Raw genomic sequence first — 15,799 nt, forward strand, 5'->3', positions numbered from 1 at the left:
TTTCTTAAGGTTTATAGACTATCTTACAACGAAAAAATTGCCGCCATCTTCTTAACTTTGAGCATAATGTTTTCATCAGACTAAATAAAAAATCAGTGATGTATTGCACAGATAATTTGGTTTCTAAATGTTTCCATCATTTAATAACTTTCACCATCAGTGACACAATTTATGTGAGTGTTCTCTATTATTGAAACTGAATATTTTAACACACAGCCACAAGATTATAAAACAAGCAGAAACTGGCATAGAATCCAAAGAGAACAGTGAAAAGAACAAATAAGACACCCATACAGTATTTTGCTATTTACAGAGCACTTCCTTAACTATTGGCTTATCTAATCCCTTCTATAATCTCTTATCTGATCCCTTATGATTAGGATTCCTTATCTGATGCATTTTATTGATGAGCTAACTAAGGCTCAGAGAGATTAAGCAACTTGTGTGCTACTTCAATAACTTGCTTAATCTAAAAATCAAACCAAGTCTGCTATTCTGGTGAACTCTTCAATTTTAAAAAATATATTAATAATAATAATAGCATAAATTGCTAATAAGTACTGAAAGTTTGCTATATGTCAGGCATGTTATTTAGAGCTCTGCCCGCCTTGCTTCATTTAATCCTCACAGCAAAGCCAGTGAAGTGAGCCACCTTATTCTCTACGTACTACATAATGCCTGAGAAAGTGGGGCCAGAGGATAGGTTAAGGACCTCTGAAACAAAGCAATAATTCAAATCCACACTCACTACTCACTACTGAGTCTTTGTTCCTAATCACTTAGTAATTATGAAAACAAAGATTTTGCTTTTCAAATTAACATTTTTTTTTTGAAATAAGAATACCTTGTGCAGAGGAGGGAGCAATCCAATAGGCTCTGTGAACTGCTGCTAGGGAGATAAATTTGGACAGCGCATTTTTATAGCTTAAGAAAATAGTTTTGAATGTGTGAAAGATTTGAAGCATCAGGATGATCACTGAAATCATTATTAATAATGATTCTATAATGTAAAGTACATATAAAATTTAAATATATGCCCCAGTAGTCTCCCTATAGCATTCTTTAATCTGTGGGATTGGATTTAGTTCTCTCTTTTATTCAGGTCAAAGACTTCTTTGCTAAAAACAATCATAATATAATTAGAAAGCATAAACCTGCAAAGCAAAGCTAACATGTTTCCTTTCCTTGTTGTAATCACAGGACAAAACTTTTAAATAGAATACATAAAGTGACTCTAAGATAAAATGTGACTGCTTAGCAATTTTAAGAAAAGTGTCATTATTTTAAAGTTATTACTGACACTGTAGCCCTAAAATCTATCTAATCGTACCATTGGATTTATTTTTTTTTAAGTACAGGAGATAGCATCTAAGTCCTAAACATTTAGAAAACATATTCACAGGAAAAGTTAAAATTTTAGGCAAATTAAGGAGCAGCACATGAATAAGACTTTCAAACAATAACAGGATCTTTCAAACTCTCAATACGAATACATTAGAATATTCAACCAACATAAAACAGACTTTATAAAAATGTGCTTACAACAGACAATAACCTCATTATGTTCTCCTCATAAAATCCAACACTATAATATGAGAATAAATCATTCCTTCCGTCCTTATAGTGTTATTTTTGTCTTGCCCAAACCTAGGAGCTTATATTAAAGTAAATTTTCTAAAGGAACGTAAGAATTGATATATAAAAGCATTTCCTTTTAAAAAGCCATGCAAATAATAATTCCAACCAAATTCTCTTTCCTCTCATAAAAGGTTTTGTTTAGAGTTTGTTGTTTTCTTTCATAGCTTCTTCTTAAAAAGAACTACCATTAAAGGCAAGGTCAACTTTGCTTACCACAAGTTACAAATGACTGAATTGGTAACCCAATATCTGAGAAGTCATTTGCTGTTATATATCTATTATCAATGCTTCAGAAGAGTCAGAGGATAATGCCTTATTTGGACTTGGCCACATTAGGGGAGAGTTTCAAACTTCTTGAACTCTGTGTGAGCACAGGTGAAAAATGTGATGGTATTGTAGCCTATAAATACATTGTCAGCTCTAGCAAGCAATGAGACATCTCACTCCGGAAAGTCAAATGCTGCAAGGTGTCACTTTCAAACTTCTCTCATTGGTCCCAAGAAAATAGGTATACATTTCAAATACAGTTATTTAAAGTAGATTCTTGTATAAAGACACCCACGTCCTCCAAAGTTAAATTTTCCAGTTAAACTGTCTCCAGTCAATCTGACCACTTCAACCTGACAGGCAAGCCAGTCAAATAAGCAGTCAGTGGGCCAAAATCTGTCAAAATGGTTTTCTTAACTGGTGATTGCTTTTTGACTGACTTGAGCAGTCAAGTTAATCAGAACAGTCAAACCAGGTTTCCAGTGTATACAGTTTTAGCTCTTCCTGTTTTAGTAGGTGTGCCCTGTTTATATATTTGAAGGGAGCTTTATTAAGTCATATTGTTTAAGAGAAGCAAGTCAAGAAAGTTGTGAGCACTAGTTTGACAATAAGGGCTCCCCCTAGAGTTGGTCCTGAGATTCAGCCCTGGGGAGAACAGGCTTATCGGCCCTGCTTGAGAGCTATGAAACGCACAAGGGGAAGGGGTGGCCAGGAGAAAAGCACTATAGAAGTACCCGCGTGCCCACCTCTTGACATGTCCCGGTTAGAGGACTGAGACATGTGTCCTCCAACAAGGGAGAGATAAGGGAATGGGTTCACCATATTTTTGGAGATTTATAAAAAGACACTTAGAAAGAACCCAGTGGAGAGTTTGATGACATTGATAGCCATTGTTGACAGTGGTTTTCCATTCTTAAATAGCCATTTTTGTCAAGAGAAAGAGAAATTTTAAGAATCCCCTTAATTTAAAAATGAGGTTGAGGGCAATTTAATTTCTCAGCTTTCACAAATGACAACCTTGAAATGCAGTCTAATGTGTGTTAAAAAGCATTGTTTGAGCAGCATTTAAGATTGCAGATTTGGGAATTTGCCCGCCTAGTTTCAAACCTGGGCTCCCACTGACAAGCTATATGCCTTGAAGCCACATATTTCCTTCCTTGGATGTCAAGTAGCCTTCGCTTCATAATGAATAAAATTAAACAACTCAACTCCCAGAGTTATTTTGATTAATAAGTGATTAAATGTCAGTAAAATATTTTCAACTCGGTAGGGGAAGGAACACTAGCTATGGAGAAGCATGGCCCAGTTCAAGTTCACCATAACTATGAGAGCATCTTGTTCAAATAAAGTATTTTGTAATGTACTAGACTTCTTTTTTACTGGTGTCTTATGTTTAAGTTTTGCTTTAATTAATAGTTTTATCTTTAATATCTTCATAATTTATTTGAAAGTGGCACTAAAAAGCATAAAGGCTAAAGTTGCCAGGTCACCATTCCATACAGGCATTGAACTACATGCTTTACCCTCCCTTTCTCATTTAATAGCTGTGAAACCCTGTGAGGTAGATCGGGTTTACAAATGAAGATATTGAGTTTCAATCAAATTATATGGCCTGTCTGTGATCAAACAGCTGATTATGGCAGAGGTGGTTTTAAAATTAAAATGTAACCAGCTTGCTTTAAAATCTATTAAGAGCCCGTAATATAACAAATACCTAATTAACAATAACAAATTTCTGGTTCTTCCAGCAAAAAAAAAGAGTGGTTTATATTGTAACTTCATGACTTCCTAAAGAGAGACACTTGTCTATTAGGCCTCTGAAGTTATTGTAAGTAAATCATAAGAACTAGAATGATTCAACACTGATCTATCACATCCAAAAACCAATCTTATTTCTACTTTCTGCAGTGCCACTTTGGATTTCAAAATAATAAAATAAAATATCTGAAAGATAAGACTCATGTATTCCAAAGTACTTAGAGGTATAAAAGAATTCAAAGACTGATTAATTCAGCAAATAAAGATAGAGCATCTTGTTACTTGAAAACGGTTCCAGCATCAATGAGTATCCTGAAAACTGAGAAATTATTGCGACATTAAACTGATTTCATAGTGTTTTCTTAGGTGATTTTTTGATCATTGATAGAGATAGAACTCTTTTACAATATTGTGCAAAAAAGACTCAGAAGGATCATGAATGAATCGAACCTCTAGAAAGAACTTAGCGTTCCAGCTAAAACTCACCCTCGGAGGGTGTAATCTAACATATAGCATGAACATCTCAAGAGACTTGCCCTAGGTCAGTTCATCTCTCTGTGATGCCATATCCTCTAGATGGAAATAAAAACAGTGAACTCTTTTAAATGTGCCCTATGGTCTGATTAAAGATTGAAAAGGGCTCTAAAAATCCACAGCACTCCCAGGGAAAAATGCTAAATATCATTATCATTATTACACCAAATGCCATAATTTGGTCTCCTCAGATTCCCTTTTTATGTAGATTCCATCACACTCTGACTTTTGACTTTTTGCCTCTCTGACCAAATCTCCAATGACAAAGCAAAGGGAAATGTTGAGGCAATTAGTGGGAAATGGAAGCAATTAATTCCCTTTTTTAGTGGAGACCTGGCCTCTGTGAACCAGTTTAACCAAAAATAATCAATGACCTTTCTCTGACCAAACTGAAGCAAATCTACTTGATATTTGTCACTGGTTATCCATCTACTGCTTCGACATTAATGAGTCTCTTCACTTTGCCCCTTTCTTTTATGAAATAGAGCCATATTTTCTGGTCCCATGTTACCTCTGCAACTGCTATTTTTGCAAATCTAATACAGTCAAAGTCCTCATTATCCGTGTGTAAGCCTAGAAACCATTTTTAGCAAAACCATGGTTTCTGATTTTCTTCTACCCTTCTCCCTTGAACCGTTTCCCTTTCTCTGCTATGGAGATGCGAGCTTGTTCAAAATGAACGAAAGAGAACAACAAAGATAAAGTTTAAATGTAAAAGGGTCCTAGAAAAGACTGTATAATCCATCTGGGCATAAACAGCACCCAGACCGACATCTAAGTCCTTGGCCAATCGTTGCTCACTATTCAGCTTTCACCTTGGGAAACTTACCTATCCTTCACAAATCTCACTTTTCTTTTCTGCACACTGGAGACAACATCACTTGCCCCAGTGTCTTGTCAGACTCAAATTAGATGATACATGTAAAGCCTTTAGTGCATGAGGAGAACCCAATGTTTTCTATTACCACCTGTTTCAAAGAAGAGGATAATATTTCATAAAATATACTGGTTTTGATACTCAATACAATTCTTCTAAAATGACTGCTACTCAAGCAAGAGGACTCAGCATTCAGGGTCTCTCCTTTATCCCCCTATTAAGAAGAGGACTTCATATTTTAGCTTATCCATTTATTTTACACATTATTTCAATCTCCTGTCATATTCCAGAATATCTTTGCTTGCTATTTTGTTGTTGTTGTTGCTGCTGCTATGGTTTGTTTGTTTCATCTTTTGACAAACACCCCTTAAGCAACTGTTCATCAGCTGTCATATATCTCACTAAGTATGGTCCAATAGGCCTGAATCCAAGTGAATTTAGAGACAGCTTGGTATAACCAGTGTTTCATATAAAAAACAAATGGAGATGCAAATGAATTGGCAATACATTTTGAGAAAATATGGAACACTAGAGATGTCCTGTGAAGAAAAGGAAAATTAACAGTTACGTCTCAAATTATGCAAGGAGTTGCTTTTTTCTCTATTTCATTTTGTTCTAAAAAGCTCTGTCCTAAGGCAGACTTCCCTGAGGCTGTTGGAATAGGAGAGAATAGGAGAGAATATTCAGGAAAACGAGACCAGACATATGAGACCGTGGCCCATTGTTATGTTCTGTACTCTGAAAACCTTTCAGAAATGTGGGATCAAGGGCCTCAAAGGAAAAGGTCCTTCCTTTGCACTGTGAACTAGTTTTCCAATCTTAGAGCTCCTATATCCAACCCAAGTTTGATTTGTCAGGAGCAAATTCAGAGCACTCTTCAGATACAACAGACCTAGATTTAAGCACCACCAGACACTTCAACTTCACCCTCAGGCCCAGCCCCAGCCCCAGCCTTTCACTCTCCACACTAGATGTTAATTCAGTGTGAAATCTTCAGGAAATACATACACACACAGAGACAGACTTATTCATAGTCACATGTCAAGTTGGTAGCAAGCTAAAAATGCTGAACTTCTGACTTCCCATTTCACAGTGTGTTCTATCTAACCAAGCAACCACAAAGAAATCACTGGATCACTTGCAAATATTTCCTAAGTCCACTGGTTTGCTAATCCATGTTCAGTTTAAGTGAGAAATGCTACAGTAAAAAATGTAGTAGTACATCACCTTCAATTTTCTCATGAAAAAATTTTCAGCCTCTCTGTTCTTGCCAAAGGTACAACTATTTTGCAAGGTGTTATCCATAGTCACCACATACAGTCATTTTTGCTCTCTTAAATCAGATACAGAAACACTCTATCAACAAAAATTTAAAACTAATAACTCCAGTCTTTCACCCTCTAATGTGTCTTCCAAATGGCCAGAGACGGAGAACATAAAACTAAACATAATCAAAGTATGTTAAAACATAACCAAATCAAGCTCCTCCTCTGGGTAAACCCAATAACTCTTAAAAGCATAGCTGTTCATGGTCTGCTCCCACCTTAACTCTTCAACCCTACCTCATGTTTTTTCACACAATGGTTCCACTTCTAATCAAAGACCCCTGAATATGCCATGCTTTTCACAACTCTGCACATGCTAGTCTTTCAATCCACTGGACCTTTTGGCCCAATGCCTTCACCTGCCTAAAGAATAGCTATTTCATTTTAAAGATATGCTTCAGCCATCCTCTCTTTGAACCCTTTCCAGATTAATCTGGCAGATAATTCATATATACTTTTATTGTAACATTTGTCTCTGTATTTAACTGTTGAAATGCCTGACCTGCTCATTGGCAGGTACCATGCCTTATCCATCTTAGCATCCTCAGAACCTAGTACCATACCAGGTACATGCCTCCTCTACTTATACTACTCCACCTTAACTAACTTTATGTAGATATTAATTAAATTACTGAACGAGGTAAAATCACATATTCTCTTCCTTCTCCAGAAAATAGTGTCATCAGTCATGTCACTGGGCAGATTCATCCACTGGCTTATTCCTACTCTAAAAGTGGATATGCTCAGAGTTTTCCAAACACATTACAAGGGCTAATAGAGAAAAATGGTTGTTTGCAACAAAAGCAATAGGTGCTTTAAAATTTGAAAGCAATGACAAAGTAAAGAAGGTTAAATATGTCTACGGAAAAATCTTTAACTGTAGGTGCAATTCTGATGAAAAGAGCAGATCATCCATTACATAAAAATTGCCTTGCACATGTGAAGGACAATCATAAGCTATAGAAGAGGAAAAGTGATTGGCTAAATGGGGAGAAATACTAGAAAGTATTACTAAAATGTCAGATGCCTCTTAGCCAAATGTTAATTAAGAAGAAGCCTAGAATTTTACCAGAATTTAAAGTCTGGTGGTGAAAATGCTGCTGACAAACTTTCTTTTGCAGACCTAAGACAGTTCAGTAGGTTCAAATTCATTTGGGTCTGCACAGGATCAAAGGGAACACAGTGTAAACATATTAGCTGCTGAGAAGTTATCTGCAGACATTGGCAGAGATAAATACCTGTCTATAGACAGATTGTCAATAATACAGTAGGTACTGGTCTAGATTTTGGGAGTGTGGGGAAAGATGCTGCAGATAATGAGTGCTGCAAATGGAAAAGAAGATATAGCCAAATATTTGATTGAACAGATAGAAAGTCCAGGCTTGGCCACTTGTGGTGGCTTATGCCTGTAATCCCAGCATTTTGAGAGGCCGAGGCAACCACTTGAGTCCAGGAGTTTGAGACCAACCTGGGCAACATGGCGAGATCCCCATCTCTACAAAAAAATACAAAAAAAAAAAGTTAGTTGGACATGATGATGCACACCTGTAGTACCAGCTACTCTGGGGGGTTGAGGCAGGAGGATCTTTTGAGCCCAGGAGGTCGAGGCTGCAGTGGGTCCCGATCAAGCCACTACACTAAAGCCTGGGTGAGACAGTGAGACCCTGTCTCAAAAAAAATTTTTTTAATGTGCAGGTTCACATTTTTATTTGGGTAGAAATCCATCTAAGGAAGCTGAGTATTGGAAACATGTTTGTGCAAGAAAGAAATAAAGAAGGGAATGAAGGGAGGTATAAAAGAAGTCTCTGACTCAGTGGCAAACTGAGAAAGAATGTTTCAAGAAGAGAAACAATTTGAAAATACTCTTCCATGGTAACTCTTAGGAATGAACATTAGGAGGCATGAGAATCCTTATTAAAACTCCCCCTGTATGTCCTAGACTCTCAGTCACTTTTTTTAAGATCTATTTTCAAATTCTCACCTATTCTTTCAAACCTGAAAAGAGAAAAGAGAAACAGAAACCTAATGGGTCTTTAAGATCATTAGGCTCAACTTCCCTCTACTTCCTGAGAGCAACTGAAAAACTGGGAACAAGGCCTTTCTCTCCATGACCAATCCATTCTTAAACCTGGTCACCTGAGGAGATTCTACATCTCTATCTTACTATTTCACTTTTTCAATTATACGGATTCTCCCAATTTTCCTAACATTTAACATAAACTATCTCTAATATTCTTCTATTCTTCTTTATTTATTGGTGTGTAAATGACCGAGACTTTTTATGCTCAAATAATTACAATTTAATGGAGTCACAAAACCATCTGTCATCAGCTAAGCTCTCATAGGCATAAGTATTGTCTACCAAATTTTTATAAATCTCCAAACACCCATAACACAATTCTACAGATTTCTCTAATTAGCTGGCATTCACAATTCTATATAATAAGGAGAATTTGTGTAAATTAGTTTCTTGCTATTTGTTTTTCTTTTCCTGTAAGACTACTGTTAACCGCTCTCTTCGTAGCTTATGACTTTGGGGATGATTGCAATTCCTACTGCTCTATGCCTCCCAGACTCTGCTTAGTAAACATGCCCAGCAAAACCTGTGCAGGAACCATGCTTTGCACTATGCACGTGTTTTATTTTGTTGACAAATAGTTCAAAATAGCAACCTATTTGTAAATACCACTTTTATGTATCTGCTATCACTCCATATCATAACCCAATATTTTTTACTGTAAGAGCTTTCATCTCTATGAAGAATCTGGAATGTCAAATTGATATCAGATGGCTTTATTTGTACAATGATTTAAAAAAGATTACGTGATTGCTTTTCCACTATTATGGAAAATATCTTATCAATAGCCAGAATGATTCCACTTCAGTTATATTTCACTAGTTTATCTAAAACCATTGTGTAAGAATATTTTGTTTCTTTCAGTTTCTTATTTTCTTATTTCTCCTTTCTGACTATTCAAACCACTGTTTTCAAAACTATTTTTACTTTCACTGTATAAATTAGCACTATTTCTGAAAATTTCACTATGATACAAATTTGTACCCTATTTAAATGTCTTGTAATTATTTTGGGTTATCTAGAACTTATAACAAACCTTGTGCCACAGTCATTAAAATTAAGCTGACTTTTAAGAAACATTTTTCAACTTGTTTCATTTTTGACATGAGTTCCAAGTTTCAGTTCAACAAAATGTACTACATTGAACTATTCTACTGTTGTGGAATAAAATTGAAAACTTAAAAAAAAAGTGATAATAACCCAAACCAAGGAAACAGACATGAAAATTATATGTATTCCATTTGTTTTAGAGCTAAAAAAAAAAAATTTAAAAAAAAAGTCTTAAAAGGAGATCTTAAAGTTCAGCCTACTTAAGTAGCTTCCATCAAAAAGTAAAAGATTTAACATAAATTTAAAAGATACTTGAAAGTACATTGCTACACTCAGATTCATCTAAAGTAGAAGTGAAGCAGAATTGTCTGAATAATTTTGCCAATAAACTCCGTACCCTGTTTCACTTTGCTTTGCTGACATACTTTCTGAATAGGAAGGAATCATGAAGGTTATTTTACATTCTTAAATTTAAATGACGTTTCTTATAAATAATAAACTACCCAAAATGAATTTGAAATTACCTCAGGTTTCTCTTTCACTTAAAATGCATACTCCCAATGAAATACTCTGAGACAATATTGAAAGTTCAGAGTTATAACTTATATAAATATATATGAAACTGCATATATTATAATTTGTATAAGCAAATGTATATATACAGTATATATATGTATGTATATGTGTATAAATATCTTCATATATATCTTAATCCTAAAGTTTCTACTACAACTCTTTTAATTATTACAATTGAAAACTATTACTTTATAAAAGGTTATTGCTGGGAGGCCAAGGCGGGCAGATCATGAGGTCAGGAGTTCAAGACAAGCCTGGCCAACATGGTGAAACCATGTCCCTACTAAAGATACAAAAAAAATTAGCCAGGTGTGGTGGTGCATGCCTGTAATCCCAGCTACTTGAGAGTTTGAGGCAGGAGAATTGCTTCAACCTGGGAGGCAGACTGCAGTGAGTGGAGATCACACCATTGCACTCCAGTCTGGGTGACAGGGTGAGACGGCATCTCAAAAAAAAAAAAAAAAAAAAAAAAAAGGTTATTGCACTGGGATACTTGACATCTTCTATACAAGCTATTTAGATCCACATCTACATAAAAAAATAAGAATTAATTTTTAGTCCTGGGAAAAGAATATAAACTAATGTACTATCTGGTACTATTTTGCTATAAATAGAGCTCATATGTTTCTTACCTTTAAAAGCCAATAAAATAGATATTGCTCAAATGTAAACAGAAATTAATATTTATTCATAAAATAACATATATAAGAGGCAACAAAATGTTAAATCATGTTCCAGTTTAGTAAATATCTGAAAATATTAAACTGGAAGAATAAATCACTTTGGTTATCACGAACTAAAACAGTGATTTCCACATCTTGATTGAAATAAGACATTAATAGAGTTTCAGACATATTTTCCCTAAATAATAGCAAATCACAGCTTGACTACTCAGATATCCTGATACCTACTTATTATAAAAGAGGAAATTATAATTATAAGCAAGCCACACATATCAAAATAAAACAAGTATTGATTAGTTTGTCTTCTGAGTTTGTTTAAAGTACAGAAAATTAACATGTCAGTTTAGTTACCTACCAGCAATGACTGGATTTTATCAGTGTTGTCATCTCTACAAACAGCATCAAATTACAATCCCTCTTCCCATAACATAAGCACCATGCCAGAAGAGACAACCAAAGTAAACCATCTAGCCGTGAGTAATGAATACTTTGGGCTGGTTGGAATCCACTTAGTTGAGGAAAGAGAAAAGAGAAGTGGCTCATTAGGGCATTTCCTGAACCCCGGTTGGAATTTCAGTTAAGGAAGAAGAAATGACACAGCAGTTTCAAGTTAAGACGACTTCCTTTCTTTATCTGAAATATGCCACTAATTTGAGAAAGAGCACTCCTACAAAACTACTCCACAATACTGTGACCACAGGAAAAGCTCTTGTTGGTCCCATTGTGGCTCCATAATTAACAATTCTTACCAGAATATACACAAGCAGTACATGGTTGTTATCAAAATGGTCTGAGATCCTACATTTATTGCAACATGTTATGCTTCACAATGAACATTTCTTCAACAAATTGACCTGCATCATTTTTTTTTTCAATTTTAGGAATTGCACGTTTGTTTACAGCATTAATAGATTTTGAGCTTTTGTTTAAGGCCATTGCATTTTCCATATTTTCTATAATCAAGTTTTTCTTACATATGATTTTACTCCTAAAGTGACTCCAGGATAATTTTTATCTTGTCCAAGAATATTTTATCTTCCCATGTAGATTAAGAATACACAATTCAGCTTATTAGCTTTCTTTGACTTATTATTATTATTTCCATCCCAATTTAGTTTGTATTTTTAAGGGACATGAATACAGGATACTCACTGCCTTTACAAATTAAACAGATAAAGAGGTCTCATTTCATGTCTTAGGTGTCTCAGGAACTTAAAATGGAAAGATACAACTTTGTTCTCACCCTGTAATTCACCTGTGAAACTCTGAATTCATTCTTGTAACAGTTACATGACTTTCTTGTCCTACCTATATTTTTAAAAATATATGCAAAGCAAGGCATTTATGCAAGCTACTAAAGTTTAATGTGAAGGTTACATTCAGATTTCTCTTGCCTTTGTGATCTAAAAATTGTGCAATTAAATTGACATTTGTGTTTGTCAAGAAGTGGAGATTATATGAAAATATTGCAGCACTGTATCTTCTGTAAGAACTTCAAAGCTATTAAGTAAAAAAATTGTTCTATCACTATCAATAGCACATTTTTGAGTCACCTTACCTTTTCTGGTTGTTTTATCATATATCTAAATCTCCTAAGGTGACTGGAAATAGTAAATAATTAAGTGTAAAATCAATTTATTTAGATTAGTATTAGAAATAAGCAACATTCATACCAGAAACATTGTGAGAAAAGAAAATATTTGGGATTTTAACTCAGAAAATACTTTAGATTAAATTAGAGTTTGATACATTTGTATGATACAATGTGTTTAACATATTCAATATACTTGTATAAAATACATTTGTGAGATTCAGAAGGTAAATTTTAAAGCTGTATTACTATGTGGGCTTCAACAGTTGGAAACATGCACATAGATACATATTCATACCTGAAAGAATAAGCATCAATTTGTTAATATCAGTTATTTCCCAATGGTGGCATAATTGGGTAGTTATGGGTTTTTTTACATTTTTATGTATTGCTTCTATATTTCATATAAAGTGTGGTGATTCCTCTATCTAAAACCAGAAATACCATTCAACCCAGCAATCCCATTACTGGGTATATGCCCAAAGGAATATAAATCAATCTATTATAAAGACATATACATGCACATGTATGTTCACTGCAGCACTGTTCACAGAGGAAAGACATGGGATCAACCTAAATGCCCATGAATGGTAGACTGGATAAAGAAAATGTGGTATGTATACATCATAGAATACTATACAGTCATAAAAAGAATGAGATCATGTCCATTGCAGGAACATGGATGGAGCTGGAGGCCATTATCCTTAGGAAATTAATGCAGGAACAGAAAACCAAATATCGCATCTTCTGTCTTATAAGTGGGAGCTAAATGATGAGATCACATGACATATAGAGGGGAACAACATACACTGGGGCCTATCAGAGGGTGGAAGGTTGCAGGAGCGAGAGGATCAGGAAAAATAACTAATGGCCACTAGGCTTAATACCTGGGTGACAAAATAATCTGTACAGCAAACTCCCATGACACAAGTTTACCTATATAACAAACCTGCACATGTATCACTGAACTTAAAATAAGTTAAATTTTTTAAAAATCATGCATGTCATTTGTAATAAAATATAGTTTTCATTTCAAAAATAGTTTATAAATCACACTTTTAGTATAGTATACTACTTGCCACAAAATAATTTTACCACAAATTATCTGCTCCCTTATGACAAGAATAAGGGAGATCTTATAAATAACTGATATAATTCAAATCCTACCTTCTCTCTTTACCTGATTGATGTTTACAGACTCCCTGCAAGAAGCATTTCAATTAATCACGTGACAAAGAAAAGGGCAAGACATCTTCTCATGATTCATCAAAAAAAAAAAATCTTTGTTTCTGAGGATGTATCCTACTCCTCGCATTTAAATGGCCAAGTTCTGGCCATTCTATGCCTGAAATTCTTCTCACAAAGAAGAAATGTGTCAAAGTGCTTGGCTGCAGGAACTTGGTTAAGAGTCAGACTGATTTGGTCTCAAGTCCCAGCTCTACCTCTTTCTAGCTATGGCACCTTGGTTAAAATACTTCACGTCTCTTTGCCTCAGTCTCCTCAGCTGTAAAACAGAGAAACTAATAGTACCTAGAGCAGGGCTAGTATGAAGATTAAATAAAGAATAGAAGTAAATTGTTGAAACAGTGCCAGGCATGTAGAAAATGCTGTGTGAGTTTTACCCATTTTCCTCCTTTTTCAGTTGCCTCTTTCAATTTCTTTATACTGTCCCTGCCATTCTCCATCCTCCACCCATGTCTACCCACTCCCTATACCGGTACCCAAATACTCCCATTTGTTATCATAGATGAATTATACGTCATCTTATGCAGGGAACAGCTCTCTCCATTTATACCAGATCCCATCCCTCTCACTACCCAAGAACATCACCCAGCAATGCCCTCCTCTCACTTGTAACCTACAGTGCCAAACATTGACTCGACCAGATCATTCCCTTTAGAATACAAGAAAGTTCTTTCTCCCACCTAAAGGAAAACAAATAACCTTCTCTAGACCCTACTTCTCCCACCTGATGTTACTCCATTTGTTTGTGCCCTTTTTGAAAAACTCAAAAGACCTATCAATACTCACTGTCTTCAATTCCTCTTTTCCCATTCTTTCTTAAGCTCCTTCTAGTAAGACTTTGTGCTCCACCAGAGCACCAAAGCTGCCCTTGTCAAGATTACCAATGACCTCCATCTTGCCAATCAAATGGTCAGTTCTCACTCCCAACTGACTTTCCCTATCAGCAGTGAATGCTTGATCATTCTCTTCTCCTTTAATGCCCTTTTTATGGGTTTTCAGGGCACTACAGACTCAAATTTTCACCTATGTCACTGAGTATTTCTTCTCATTCTCCTTTGCTGTTTCCTCTCTTCTCTAATTTATTAATAGTGAAATGTCCTAAGTCTCAGCCTGTTCTTTCCCCTACTCTAGCTATACTCATTACCTTGGCTATATCATGTACTCTCATGACTTTATATCATCTATATATTAATGACTCTCACGGTCATACCTCCAGACCTGATATCTCTCTTGAATTCCATGCTCATATATCCAACAACCTACTTGATGTTTGCATTTTCATGTGTTACAGACAACCAAAATCTTCTCTTCCAACCATGCACCACTTGCAGCCTTCCCCAACTACATTAATACCATCTTCATCCCTCCAGCTCGCGCCTCTCTTTCTCTATACCCTTCAAAGTGTCCATCAGTAACTCCCGTGAGCTCACCTTCAAACCCACCTGGAATTTATCTGCTTCATCCAACTTCCATTGCTATTATCTGAGTCAAAGCTAACCTCATCTCTCACCTGGATTGCTGCAAAGACCTTCCACCTGCTCTCCCTCCTTCTGTCTTTGTTACACATACACTCACACACACATGCACACACACAAACGCACGCACGCAAACACACAGTAACCAGAGTAGTTCTCTTAAAACACAAAGCTGGTCATGTAGCTTTTCTGTTCAAAACTTTGTCAAAGCATTCCTCATACTCAGAGGAAGAGCTTAAGTCATTCCAATTCCTTAAAAGGGTGTCTAAGGTCCTAGGCCTACACACCTCCTTTAACTCTTTGTGGAATATCAGCTTCCCAATGAAGTTTTTCCTGACCTGTCTAAAATTCCACCATTCTCTTGTCTTCCCCATCTACCCCCACTGACACTGTTTATTCTCCTTACCTTGCTCTGCTTGTTCTTTTTTCCGTAGACCCCATTACCTACCAGGTTTTCATTTAATTTCAATCATTCGTTGGAAAGAAGGCTTCACAAAGACCAGGATCCCCGTCTGTTTGCTGATGGACATATCCTAAGCACTAATCACTAAATGATTAAATGTGTGATTTTTCTAAATTTTATTCCCTTTATTTATAATCATAAGAAAATTCCCTACTGCCTAAATTTTGACTCCAAATTCTCTAGGATCACTCATAAATGTCTTCTCAACTAAATCTGAGCCTGAATTTCAAGCTTTACCAT

At 35.6% G+C, this 15,799-nt stretch overlaps 1 protein-coding gene across 2 annotated transcripts in view; it reads right to left on the reverse strand.

Moving 5' to 3' along the window:
• The window catches only part of TFEC (transcription factor EC), a 201,512-nt gene that overhangs the window by 58,908 nt on the left and 126,805 nt on the right, over nt 1–15,799 (reverse strand). The window contains exon 1 of one of the 2 annotated variants that reach the window (XM_025380009.1): nt 11,141–11,276. The exons of the other annotated variant lie outside the window; for it this stretch is intronic. The gene's annotated coding sequence lies outside the window, so the exon portion shown is untranslated. Of the gene's footprint in view, nt 1–11,140; nt 11,277–15,799 lie in introns of those variants that run through there. 2 annotated transcript variants of the gene reach the window in all.

Source organism: Theropithecus gelada, chromosome 3, assembly GCF_003255815.1.
Source record: "Theropithecus gelada isolate Dixy chromosome 3, Tgel_1.0, whole genome shotgun sequence".
NCBI lineage: Eukaryota > Metazoa > Chordata > Mammalia > Primates > Cercopithecidae > Theropithecus > Theropithecus gelada.